At 40.4% G+C, this 14,521-nt stretch overlaps 1 pseudogene; it reads left to right on the forward strand.

Annotated features, from left to right (window-relative positions):
* LOC148773123 (MYND-type zinc finger-containing chromatin reader ZMYND8-like) overlaps positions 1-14,521 on the forward strand; it is a 53,051-nt pseudogene that overhangs the window by 26,724 nt on the left and 11,806 nt on the right.

The following is a 14,521-nucleotide window of genomic DNA, read 5'->3' on the forward strand; positions in this document are numbered from 1 at the left end:
TTTTGCGTTTCTTTTCCATGGGGATGGTCTTGGTCCCTGTCTCCTGTACAATGTCACGAACGTCCGTCCAGAGTTCATCAGGCACTCTATCTATCAGATCTAGTCCCTTAAATCTATTTCTCACTTCCACTGTATAATCATAAGGCATTTCATTTAGGTCATATCTGAATGGTCTAGTGGTTTTCCCTACTTTCTTCAATTTAAGTCTGAATTTCGCAATAAGGAGCTCATGATCTGAGCCACAGTCAGCTCTTGGTCTTGTTTTTGCTAACTGTATACAGCTTCTCCATCTTTGGCTGCAAAGAATATAATCAATCTCATTTCGGTGTTGACCATCTGGTGATGTCCATGAGCTTATAATTCCTTTTGGAGATTAATTCCTTGTGGGTTGTTTCATTTGCAAATTTTTCTCCCATTGTGAAGGTTGTCTTTTTGTTTTGTTTATGGTTTTCTTTGCTGTATACAGAAAGATTTAGATATATGTCACCTAGCAAAAGCCTCAGGGAAGTTGATAACACGAATTGTTTATCTCTCAGATGATGGATGCAGTAAAATGCATGATGATGGAATTATATAACAATCGTAAGTGTTCTAAGAACACTACTGGAAGCACAATAGCTGAAGTCAGAGATGACACTTGTCATTCCTGTTTTGTGGTTGTTTTCAGTGTTTCACTTTTTTTTTTTAAGTTTTTAAATATTGGAGTAAAATTGCTTTACCATGTTGTGTTAGTTTCCGCTGTACAACAGTGTCAACCAGCTGTATGTAAATATGTGTCTCCTCTCTCTTGAGCTTCCTTCCCATTTTTCATTCCTTGTTTGCTAAGGGTGTTTTCTCTGGGCTGCTGTGGAGGCCCCTGAAGAAGTTCTCCGGAGACCGCTGTCAGGTTCTGGCTCCAGTTACCAGGCTCACTCTGCCTTGATTGTGGCAGTTGAGGATATTTCTTCACTTGGGTAGGAAACTGCTGCTGTGGAGACACACCCTGCCCTGTGTGATCACCTCACTTCCTTTTTTTTTTTTTTTTAACAGAAGATAACAATGTTTATTTAATCTAATTTCTCTCTCAACATCATGCCTTTCTTTTTTTTTTTTTTTTTTCTTTTCTTTTTTATTTATTCCGTTTTTTTTTTTAGAGGCTAATTACAATATTATATTTGTTTTGCCATACATTGACATGAATCCACCCCGGGTGTACATGTGCTCCCTCTTGAACTTCTAATCAAACGGCTGAAGCCAGAGCCTGAGTGGTTGACCCACTGGCGAAACCAAGAAACCAGTTATTTGGGTCCCAAGTAAAATTGGCTGCTTTGTCTTCTCCTGAAGTTTGGACTTTTTTATTCGAGTGCTCTTGGTGTTCAAGAGGTAGTATCCCAAGCTTCCTGAATTTAGGTGATTACTTAGAGAAAAGAGTGGTTAAAACATTGAAATGTCCAGTTCTGAAGCGACCCACTTATTTTTTTTTCAAAGCCTCGTTGAATTTTCTTCCTAGGATAATATCAGTGCAAGCCAGTTTCAAATGGGTCTCTAGGGGAAATAACAAGTCTCAGGTCTTGTTGAGAGCACTGAACGCCGTGATGGAGAAGTGAGGGTAACCCCAAGTGGAACCATTGATGTGAGAAGACAGTCAGAGTGAGGCTGGCACCCAGAAAAAAGAGGGGAACGTCTCCAGGAAGATGTTCTGACGGGTCTTAACCGACGAACCGTGTGCTTCAGCTTTTTTTTTTTTTTTTTTTTTTGGCCACACTGAGCAGCATATGGTATCCTAGTGCCCTGACCAGCGACTGAACCTGTGTCCTCTGCATTGGGAGCATGGAGGCTTAACCACTGGACCTCCAGGGAAGTCCCAAGAGAGTCCCAAGTGTGAATGCAAATATTTCAGGGAGGTACCGACAGAAATCAATGAATCTCTTTAGATATTTTTGCTATGTGACCATCTTCATGATTATGCGGAGATGTCAAAGAACAAGGCCAAATGCTGTTTTTAGAAAAACCTCCTCTCCCTCACCCTGACCTGTCGCCATGCTTCATTCTTTTTGTTTATTTAATTGATGTGGAGTTACCTGAAACCTTGCAACTATCACGTGTCAGAATATTCCAGATTTTAACGAGGTAAAGTGTAACTCCCTTCCACAATTAGATACAACATTTCTTCATTAATACAGTACAGTTGTTCCTGTTGTGTTTGATAAATGAGGATTTCTCAGCCTTGAAGCTACTGACATTGGTGCCATATGTTTTGCTGTGGTGACAGCTGTCCTGTCCGTCTGGGATGTTGAGCCGAATTCCTGGTCTTCTACCCTCTGAATGTGAGAAACAACCCAAAATGTCTCCAGGCACTGTTGTGTCATTGACAAAGGAAGGGGGCAAAAATCATACCTGTTTATAGCCATGGTGATGATTGAACACTGTCAGCACACTTTCATCACTTCAGCTTGGATTTATATTTTCTTCTTTCCAAATGAATTTGGCCCCAAATATACACTTCCTCCCCTTCACCCAAAATACCCTATGGTTTCCAGAATGGTTAGGCTTTGGGATGCCAGGTGAGTGATTATGGCCCACACCCAAAACTTCAGGTCAGAGATAAAATAAAGCTGCTTTTAGGATGTTTTACTTTTATTTTTTGGGCCAAAATCCCGCTCAAAACTTTTACATACAGTATGGGAGAAAGTGAAGAAGAACTGGAAAGTGAAAAGGTTGGCTTAAAGCTCAACATTCAGAAAACTAAGATCATGGCATCCGATCCCATCAAATAGAAGGGAAATAGAAGGGGAAATAGAAGGGGAAACAGTGGCTAACTTTTTGGGTAGGCTTAAAATCACTGTGGATGCTGATTGCAGCCATGAAATTAAAAGACTCTTACTCCTGGGAGTAAGGAAAGTGATGACCAATCTAGACAGCGTATTAAAAAACAGAGACATTATTTTGCCAACAAAGGTCCATCTAGCCAAGGCTATGGTTTTTCCAGTGGTCATGTATGGATGTGAGAGTTGGACTGTAAAGAAAGCTGAGCAGCGAAGAATTGATGCTTTTGAACTCTCGTGTTAGGGAAGACTCTTGAGAGTCCCTTGGACTGCAAGGAGAGCCAACCAATCCATCCTAAAGGTCATCAGGAGAGGTGGCCCTAAGATGGCAGGGGAATAGGATGGGGAGACCACTTTCTCCCCCAGAAATTCATTGAAAAAAACAACAACAACAACAAAACATTTAAACGCTGAGCAAATTCCACAAAACAACCTCTGAATGCTGGCAGAGGACATCAGGACCGAGTAAAGTAGCCCATTGTGTTCGAAAGGAGGTAGGACAAAATATAAAAGATAAAAAGAGAGAAAAAAGAGGTAGGGATGGAGATCCATCCCGGGAAGGGAGTCTTATAAGAGGAGAAATTTCCAAACACCAGGAAACAGTCTCACTAGCGGGTGTGTGGGGAGTTTTGGAATCTCAGAGGGCAGCATAAACAGGAGAAAAAATAAATAAATAAAACCTACAGATTGTGCCGTGCCTAACGGCAACTCCTGGCACACGCAGCCACCACCAGCAAATGGGGGCTGAACAGGGATGCGCGGGCTGTATTGCTTAGGGTAAGGATCAGGCCTGAATGCCCTGAGGGCAATCTGATGGAACTAACATGAGATAGCCACCCAAACTGTGGGACAGCCAGAGAGAGAGAGGGAAAAAAAACAAAACAAAACAAAACAGAGAATTATCCCGTGAAAGCCCTAACCTCAGTCTCTGCCAGGCCTTCACACAGAACAAAGGACTGAGTGAATGCCAGAGGAGAGCTAGCAGGCTTCAGACCAGCCCATCCCCTGTCAGAAGACAGGCAGGCAGGGGTCATCCAGAGCCAGAAAGGGGAAATCTTGACCCCAGAGAGGCATCCTGTACCAAACTGCAAATAGGTTCCGTTGCTAACCAAGACTTCTTGGGATTCTGGACGGTTGACATCTGCTGGGAGGGTTGCGGCCAGAGATCAGCTCCCCAGAAGAGACACAGTGCACACCTGAGAGGGATGTGCCCACAGCAACCCAGTAACCCAAGCAGCTCGGATGGGGGAGGCGATAAGACACACACACACACACACAGAGATGGGGGAGGTGATAAGACACACACACACACCTGCGGGAGACTGTGCTCACCAAGAACCTGGTCGCCACAGTTGCTGGGACCTGGGAAGGGCACAAAACGCAGGCCCAACCTAGTCTGCACCTTTGTGGAGTACCTGAGAACCTGAATCTGAGCAGGTTAGACCTGGGAAGTGCACGCAACCCAGGGCCCGCCCCAGACAGTTCCTGGCAGAGCAACCTAGAGACTAAAAAGGGTAGACCGTGAAAGCACACATGCCGTGAGCACAAACCCAGTGCGGCTAAAACACTGCGAGCACTCCCCACACACACCAGTGATACTTGTTTGCAGTGTTACTCCCTCCCCACAGCAGGACTGAATAAGTGAAACTAAAAAAGTGACCACTTTTGCCCCTTTGTGTCAGGGTGGATGTTAGACACTGAAGAGACCAGCAAAGAGAAGCTAAGATAAACAGAGGGAACTACTTTCGAAGTGGCAGGTGCAAGAGATCAAAACCCTGCAGTTAGCACCGACTACGTGGGAAGAGGCCTATAGATCTTGAGAATTATAAGACGGATCAAGGAACTATCTGAAACTGAACAGACCCCACACTGTCTGCAACAGCTCCAGAGAAGTTCCTAGATAATAAATTTATGTTTATCATTTTAAAAACTTTTATAAGTCCTCTATTACTCCTTTAATTTTCATTTTTAAACCTACTTGTACCTTGTCAAAAGAAGACCCTACTTTATTTCAATTTTTATTTTTTTTGCATTTTTGAAGTTGGATTAATATCTTTAAAAAAATATTTATTTTAATTGGAGGCTAATTAGTTTACAATATTGTATTGGTTTTGCCATACATTGACATGAATCCGCCACGGGTGTACATGTGTTCCCCATCTTGAGCCTCTCTCCCACATCCCTCCCAATACCATGACACCATTCTGTATCATGCATTGAACCTGGACTGGCGATTCGTTTCTCATATGATAATATACATATTTCAATGCCATTCTCCCAAATCATCCTGCCTTCACACACTCAGACAGAGACCAAAAGACTGTTCTGTACATCTGTGACTCTTTTGCTGTTCCGTGTACAGGGTTATTATTATCATCTTTCTAAATTCCACATAGATGCGATAGTATAATGTATTGGTATTTCTCTTTCTGGCTTAATTCACTCTGTACAATAGGCTCCAGTTTCATCCACCTCATTAGAACTGATTCAAATGTATCCTTTTTAACTGAGAGTAATAACCATTGTGTATATGTACCAAAGCTTTCTTATCCATTCGCCTGCAGATGGACATCTAGGTTGCTTCCATTTCCTTGCTAAAATAATCAGTGCTGCGATGAACATTGGAGTACATGTGTCTCTTTCAATACTCGTTTCCTCGGTGTGTATGCCCAGGAGTGTGATTGCTGGATCCTATGGCAGTTCTATTTCTAGTTTTTTAAGGAATCTACGCACTGTTCTCCATAGTGGTTTTACTAGTCTGCATTCCCACCAATAGTGTAAGAGGGTTCCCTTTTCTCCACACCCTCTCCAACATTTATTGCATGTAGACTTTTGGATAGCAGCCATTCTGACTGGTGTGAAATGGTATCTCATTGTGGTTTTGGTTTGCATTTCTCTGATTATGAGGGATGTTGAGCATTTTTCACGTGTTTGTTAGATATCTGGATGTCTTCTTTGGAGAAATGTCTGTTTAGTTCTTCGGCCCATTTTTTGATTGGGTCGTTCATTTTTCTGGAGTTGAGCTGCAGGAGCTGCTTGTATATTTTAGAGATTGATTATTTGTCAGTTGCTTCATTTGTTATTATTTTCTCCCATTCTGAAGGCTGTCCTTTCACCGTATTTATAGTTTCCTTTGGTGTGCAGGGCTTTTCATTTTAATTAGGTCCAATTATTTTATTTTTGCTTTTATTTCCAATATGCTGGGAGGTGGGTCATGGAGGATCCTGCTGTGATTTATGTCAGAGAGTGTTTTGCCTATGTTCTCCTCTAAGAGTTTAATACAACAGACTGGTTCCAAATAGGAAAAGGAGTACGTCAAGGCTGTATATTGTCACCTTGCTTATTTAAATTATATGCAGAGTACATCATGAGGAACGCTGGGCTGGAAGAAGCACAAGCCGGAATCAAGATTGCTGGGAGAAATATCAATAACCTCAGATATGCAGATGACACTACCCTTATAGCAGAAAGTGAGGAGGAACTAAAAATCCTCTTGATGAAACTGAAAGAGGAGAGTGAAAAGGTTGGCTTGAAGCTCAACTTTCAAAAAGCAAACATCATGCATCTGGTCCCATCACTTCATGGGAAATAGATGGAAAAACAGTGGAAACAGTGTCAGACTTTAGTTTTTGGGGCTCCAAAATCACTGCAGATGCTGATTGCAGCCAGGAAATTAAAAGACGCTTACTCCTTGGAAGGAAAGTTATGACCAACCTAGATAGTATGTTAAAAAGCAGAGACATTACTTTGCCAACAAAGGTCCGTCTAGTCAAGGCTATGGTTTTTCCCCTGGTCATGTATGGATGTGAGAGTTGGACTGTGAAGAAAGCTGATGGCCGAAGAATTGATACTTTTGAACTGTGGTGTTGGACAACACTCTTGAGAGTCCCTTGTTTTGCAAGGAGATCCAACCAGTCCATTTTAAAGGAGATCAATCCTGGGTGTTCATTGGAAGGACTGACGCTTAAGCTGAAACTGCAATACTTTGGCCACCTCATGTGATGAGTTGACTCCCTGGAAAAGATTCTGATGCTGGGAAAGGTTGGGGGCGGGAGGACAATGGGACGACGGAGAATGAGATGGCTGGATGGCATCACCGACTCTGTGGACATGAGTTTGAGTGAACTCCGGGAGTTGGTGGTGGACAGGGAGGCCTGGCATGCTTGATTCATGGGGTGGTGGAGAGTCGGACATGACTGAGCGACTGAACTGAACTGAATACAATATGAGATCAAAAACACTGTGGAGGGAACCAACAGTAGAAAAAAGACGCAAATGATAGGACAAGTGAGTTAGAAGATAGATTGGTAGAAAGAAATGAAACAGAGATGAAAAAAGAACAACCAAGTAAAAGAAATGAGGACAATCTCAGAGACCTCTGGTACCATGTTAAACGCCCCAACATTCGCATCATAGGAGTCCCAGAAGAAGACAAAAAGAAAGACCATGAGAAAATACTTGAGGAAATAATAATTGAAAACTTCCGTAAAATGGGGAAGGAAATAATCTCTCGAGTCCAAGAATTCCAGAGAGTCCCATCCAGGGTAAACCCAAGGTGAAATACCCCAAGACACACATTAACCAAATTAACAAAGATCAAACACAAAGAACAAATGTTAAAAGCAACAAGGGAAAAGCAACAAACAACACATAAGGGGATCCCCATAAGGATAACCGATGATCTTTCAATAGAAACTCTTCAGGCAAGGAGGGAATGGCAGGGCATACTAAAGTGTTGAAAGAAAATAACCTACAGCCCAGATGACTGTATTCAGCAAGGATCTCAATCAAATATGAAGGAGAATTCAAAAGCTTTACAGACAAGCAAAAGCTGAGAGAATTCAGCATCACCAAACCAGCTCTCCAACAAATGCTAAAGGACCTTCTCTAGACAGGAAACACAGAAACAGTGTATCACCTCGAGCCCAAAACAATAAAGTAAATGGCAATGGGATCATACGTATCAATAATCACCTTAAAAGTAAATGGGTTGAATGCCCCAACCTAAAGACAAAGACTAGCTGAAAGGATACCAAAACAAGACCACTATATATGTTGCCTACAAGAGACCCACCCCAAAATGAGGGACACATGCAGACTGAAAGTGAAGAACTGGAAAAAGATATTCCACACTATTAGAGACCAAAAGAAAGCAGGAGTCACAATGCTCATATCAGATAAGATAGACTTTAAAACAAAGGCTGTGAAAAGAGACAAAGAAGGACACCATATAATGATCAAAGGATCAATCCAAGAAGAACATATAACAATTATAAACATATATGCACCCAACATAGGAGCACCGCATTATGTAAGACAAATGCTAACAAGTATGAAAGAGGAAGTTAACAATAACACAATAATACTGGGAGAATTTAATACCCCACTCACAACTATGGATAGATCAGTTAAACAAAAAATTAACAAGGAAACACAAACGTTAAATCATCCAATAGACCAACTAGAACTAATTGATATCGATAGGACATTTCACCACAGAACAGTAAATTTCACCTTCTTTTCAAGCTCACACGGAACCTTCTCCAGATTAGATCATATCCTGGGCCATAAATCTAGCCTTGGTAAATTCAAAAAACTTGAAATCATTCCAAGCATCTTTTCTGACCACAATGCAGTAAGATTAGATCTCAATTACAGGAGAAAATCTATTAAAAATGCCAACATAGGGAGGATGAACAACACATTGCTTAATAACTAACGAATCATAGAAGAAATCAAAATATACATAGAAACGAATGAAAATGCAACAACCCAAAACCTGGGGGGTGGGGGGCGCTGTAAAAGCAGTGCTAAGGGGAAGGTTCATAGCAAAACAGGCATACCTCAATAAACAAGAAAAAAGTCAACTAAATAACCTAATTCTACACCTAAAGCAACTAGAAAAGGAAGAAATGAAGAGTCCGAGGGTGAGTATAAGGAAAGACATCTTAAAAATTAGGGCAGAAATAAAAGCAAAAGAAGCAAAAGAGACCAGGGCAAAAATCAACAAAACCAAAAGCTGGTTCTTTGAGAGGGTGAATAAAACTGACAAATCACTAGCCAGACTCATCGGGAAACAAAGGAAGAAAAACCAAATCAATAAAAGTAGAAATGAAAATGGAGAGATCACAGCAGACAACACAGAAACACAAAGGATAATAAGAGACTACTACCAGGAATTATATTCCAAAAAAATGGACAACTTGGAAGAAATGGCCAAATTCTTAGAAAAGTACAACTTTCCAAAACTGAACCAGGAAGAAATAGAAAATCTGAACAGACCCACCACAAGCATGGAAATTGAATCTCTAATCAGAAATCTTCCAGCAAATTAAAGCCCAGGTCCAGATGGCTTCATAGCTGAATTCTACCAAAAACTTAGAGAAGAGCTAACACCTCTCCTGCTCAAACTCTTCGAGAAAATTGCTGAGGAAGGGAAACTTCCAAACTCATTCTATGAGGCCACCATCACCCTAATCCCAAAACCTGGTAAAGATCCCACAAAAAAAAAGAAAACTATAGGCCAATATCACTGATGAACATAGATGCAAAAATCCTTAACAAAATTCTAGAAATCAGAATCCAACAACACATTAAGAAGATCATACATCATGACCAAGTGGGCTTTATCCCAGGGATGCAAGAATTCTTCAATATCCACAAATCAATTAAGGTAATACACCACATTAACAAACTGAAAAATAAAAATCATATGATTATCTCAATAGATGCAGAGAAAGCCTTCGACAAAATTCAACATCCATTTATGTTAAAAACCCTCCAGAAGGCAGGAATAGAAGGATCATATCTCAACATAATAAAAGCTATATATGACAAACCCACAGAAAACATTATCCTCAATGCTGAAAATCTGAAAGCATTTCCCCTAAATTCAGGAACAAGACAAGGGTGCCCACTCTCACCGATACTGTTCAACATAGTTCTGGAATTTTAGGCCACAGCAATCAGAGCAGAAAAAGACATAAAAGCAAACGAAACTGGAAAAGAAGAAGTAAAACTTTCACTGTTCGCTGATGATATGATGCTATACACAGAAAACCCTAAAGTCTCTACCAGAAAACTACTAGAGTTAATCAATGAATACAGCAAAGGTGCAGGATATAAAATCAACACACCGAAATCCCTTGCATTCCTACACACTAGTAATGAGAAAATAGAAAGAGAAATTAAGGAAACTATTCCATTCACTGTTGCAAAGAAAAGAATAAAATACTTAGTAATGTATCTATCTAAAGATACAAAAGACCTGTACAGAGAAAACTATAAAACACTGGTGAAAAAAATCAGAGACAACAATAATAGATGGAGAAATATACCGTGTCCGTGGATTGGAAGAATAAGTATTGTGAAAATGAGTATACTACCCAAAGTAATTTATAAGTTCAATGCAATCCCTATCAAGCTACCAACGGTGTTTTTCACAGAGCTAGAACAAATAATTTCACAATTTGTATGGAAATACAAAACACATCAAATAGGCAAAGCAATCTTGAGGAAGAAGAATGGAACTAGGTTAATCAACCTCCTGGACTTCAGGGTCTACAACAAAACCACAGTCGACAAGACAGTACAGTACTGGCATAAAGACAGAAATATAGATCAGTGGAACAAAATAGAAAACCAGAGATAAATCCACGGACCTATGGACACCTTATCTTTGACAAGGGAGACAAGAATATTCAGTGGAGAAAAGACAATCTCTTTAACAAGTGGTGCTGGGAAAACTGGTCAACCACTTGTAAAAGAATTAAATTAGAACACTCCCTAACACCATACACAAAATTAAACTCAAAATGGATTAAGGATCTAAATGTAAGACCAGAAGCTATAAAACTCCTAGAGGAGAACATAGGCAAAACACTCTCCGATATAAATCACAGCAGGATCCTCCATGATCCACCTCCCAGAATATTGGAAATAAAAGCAAAACTAAACAAATGGGACCTAATTAAAATTAAAAGCTTCTGCGCAGCAAAGGAAACTATAAGCAAGGTGAAAAGACAGCCTTCAGAATGGGAGAAAATAATAGCAAATGAAACAACTGACAAGAAATTAATCTCCAAAATATACAAGCAGCTCCTCCAGCTCAATTCCAGAAAAATAAAAGACCCAATCAAAAAATGGGCCAAAGAACTAAACAGACGTTTCTCCTAAGAAGACATACAGATGGCCAGCAAACACATGAAGAAATGCTCAATATCCCTCATTATCAGAGAAATGCAAATCAAAATCACAATGAGATACCATTTCGCAACAGTCAAAATGGCTGCTATCCAACAGTCTACATGCAATAAATGCTGGAGAGGGTGTGGAGAAAAGGCAACCCTGTTACACTGTTGGTGGGAATGCAGACTAGTACAGCCACTATGGAGAACAGTGTGGAGACTCCTTAAAAAACTGGAAACAGAACTGCCATATGATCTAGCAATCGCACTCCTGGGCATACACACCGAGGAAACCAGTATTGAAAGAGACACATGTACTCCAATGTTCATCGCAGCACTGTTTATAATAGCCAGGACATGGAAGCAACCTAGATGTCCATCTGCATACGAATGGATAAGAAAGCTTTTTTACGTATACACAATGGAGTATTACTCAGCCATTAAAAAGAATACATTTGAATCAGTTCTAACGAGGTGGATGAAAATGGAGCCTATTTTACAGAGTGAAGTAAGCCAGAAAGAAAAACACCAATACAGTATACTAATGCGTATATATGGAATTTAGAAAGATGGTAAGGATAACCCTGTATAGGAGACAACAAAAGAGACACAGGTGTACAGAACAGTCTTTGGGACTCTGTGAGATAGGGTGAGGGTGGGATGATTTGGGAGAATGGCATTGAAACATGTGTATTATCATATGTGAAATGAATCACCAGTCCAGGTTCGAAGCATGATACATGATGCTCGGGGCTGGTGCATGGGGGATGACCCAGAGGGAGGATAAGGCTAGGAGGAAGGTGGGAGGGGGATTCGAGAAGGGGAACACATGTACACCCGTGGTAGATTCATGTCAATGTATGGCGAAACCAACCAATATAATATTGTAAAGTAATTAGCCTCCAATAAAAAATAAAAATTAAAAAATAAAATAAAGGTATTAAGAATGTTATCTTACCTTGATCAGAATAGCTATCGTTCCCTTCCCCCCACCCTCCACCCCACCCCCAAAAATTAACCCAGAAAGTAACACGTGTTGGCACAAAGATGTGGCTCTTGTGTACTGCAGGAGGGAGAATAAAATGGTGCAGCCACTATGGAATATAATACAATGGCTCCTCAACAATAAAAATATATTTACCATACAAAAAAAGGAATATAGATACCTAAAGAAACCAAAGACCTGTATATAGAAAACTATAAAACACTGGTGAAAGAAATCAGAGAGGACACTACTAGATGGAGAAATATACCGTGTCCGTGGATTGGAAGAATAAGTATTATGAAAATGAGTATATTATGCAAAGTAATTTATAAGTTCAATGCAAACCCTATCAAGCTACCAACGGTGTTTTTCACAGAGCTAGAACAAATAATCTCACAATTTGTATGGAAATATAAAAAACCTCGAATAGCCAAAGCAATCTTGAGGAAGAAGAATGGAACTGTGGGAATCAAGCTGCCGGACTTCAGGCTCTACTACAAAGCCACAGTCATCAAGACAGTATGGGACTGGCATAAAGACAGAAATATAGATCAATGGAACAAAATAGAAAGCCAGAGATAAATCCACGCACCTATGGACACCTTATCTTTGACAAGGGATGCAAGAATATTCAATGGAAAAAAGACAATCTCTTTAACAAGTGGTGCTGGGAAAACTGGTCAACCACTTATAAAAGAATTAAACTAGAACACTCCCTAACACCATACACAAAAATAAACTCAAAATGGATTAAAGATCTAAATGTAAGACCAGAAACTATAAAACTCCTAGAGGAGAACATAGGCAAAACACTCTCCGACATAAATCACAGCAGGATCCTCCATGACCCACCTCCCAGAATATTGGAAATAAAAGCAAAACTAAACAAATGGGGCCTAATTAAAGTTAAAAGCTTCTGCACAGCAAAGGAAACTATAAGCAAGGTGGAAAGACAACCTTCAGAATGGGATAAAATAATAGCAAATGAAACAACTGACAAAGAATTCATCTCCAAAATATACAAGCAGCTCCTCCAGCTCAATTCCACAAAAATAAAAGACCCAATCAAAAAATGGGCCAAGGAACTAAACAGACATTTCTCCAAAGAAGACATACAGATGGCTAATAAACACATGAAAAAATGCTCAGCATCCCTCATTATCAGAGAAATGCAAATCAAAATCACAATGAGATACCATTACACACGAGTCGGAATGGCTGCTATCCAAAAGTCTACATGCAATAAATGCTGGAGTGGGTGTGGAGAAAAGGCAACCCTGTTACACTGTTGGTGGGAATGCAGACTAGTACAGCAACTTTGGAGAACAGTGAGGAGACTCCTTAGAAAACTGGAAATAGAACTGCCATACGACACAGCAATCGCACTCCTGGCCATACACAGTGAAGAAACCAGATTTGAAAGAATCACATATACTCCAATGTTCATCGCAGCACTGTTTATAATAGCCAGGAAATGGAAGCAACCTAGATGTCCATCTGCAGACGAATGGATAATAAAGCTTTGGTACATATACACATGGAATATTAATCAGCCATTAAAGAGAATACTTTTGAATCATTTCTAATGATGTGGATGAAACTGGAGCCTATTATACAGAGTGAAGTAAGCCAGAAAGAAAAACACCTGTACAGTATACTAACGCATATATATACAATTTAGAAAGATGATAAAGATAACCCTGTATACAAGACAGTAAAAGAGACACAGGTGTGTAGAACAGTCTTTTGGACTCTGTGGGAGAGGGCGAGGGTGGGATGATTTGGGAGAATGACATTGAAACATGTATATTATCATATGTGAAATGCATCGCTAGTCCAGTTTCGATGCATGAGACAGGATGCTCGGGGCTGGTGCATGGGGATGACCCAGAGGGATGGGATGGGGAGTGAGGTGGGAGGGGTTTCAAGATGGGGAAGACATGTACACCCGGGGTGGATTCATGTCAATTTATGGCAAAACCAACTAATATAATATTGTAAAGTAAGTAGCCTCCAATAAAAAATAAATAAATATAAAAAAAGAAAGCAACCCTTCCTTCACTTATCAGTTACAGTGGTAACTCTGATAACTGTTTTTCTTGAAAGTTGTGTCGTAAAGTTGGTTATTGTAATGAGAACAAAATTTGCATTAGGAACGGTGTTATAAGCGGGGGTCATGTCTTTGGCCAAGGTCCTACTTTCTGATATACCATGTATCGAATCAATTTTTCTTTGTGCCTCTCATCACTCTTTAAATAAACTTTATTTAGTGTCTGCTGCTGCTGCTGCTAAGTCGCTTCAGTTATGTCGGACTCTGTGTGACCCCACAGATGGCAGCCCACCATGCTCCACTGTCCCTGGGATTCTCCAGGCAAGAACAATGGAGTGGGTTGCCATTTCCTTCCCCAATGCATGAAAGTGAAAAGTGAAAGTAAAGTTGCTCAGTTGTGTCCGACTCTTCGTGACCCCATGGACTGCAGCCTACCAAGCTCCTCTGTCCATGGGATTTCCCAGGCAAGAGTACTGGAGTGCGGTGCCATTGACTT

This window comes from Moschus berezovskii, chromosome Y (genome assembly GCF_049115385.1).
Source record: "Moschus berezovskii isolate FMDL1 chromosome Y, NW_MosBer_1.0, whole genome shotgun sequence".
NCBI classification, from domain to species: Eukaryota; Metazoa; Chordata; class Mammalia; order Artiodactyla; family Moschidae; genus Moschus; species Moschus berezovskii.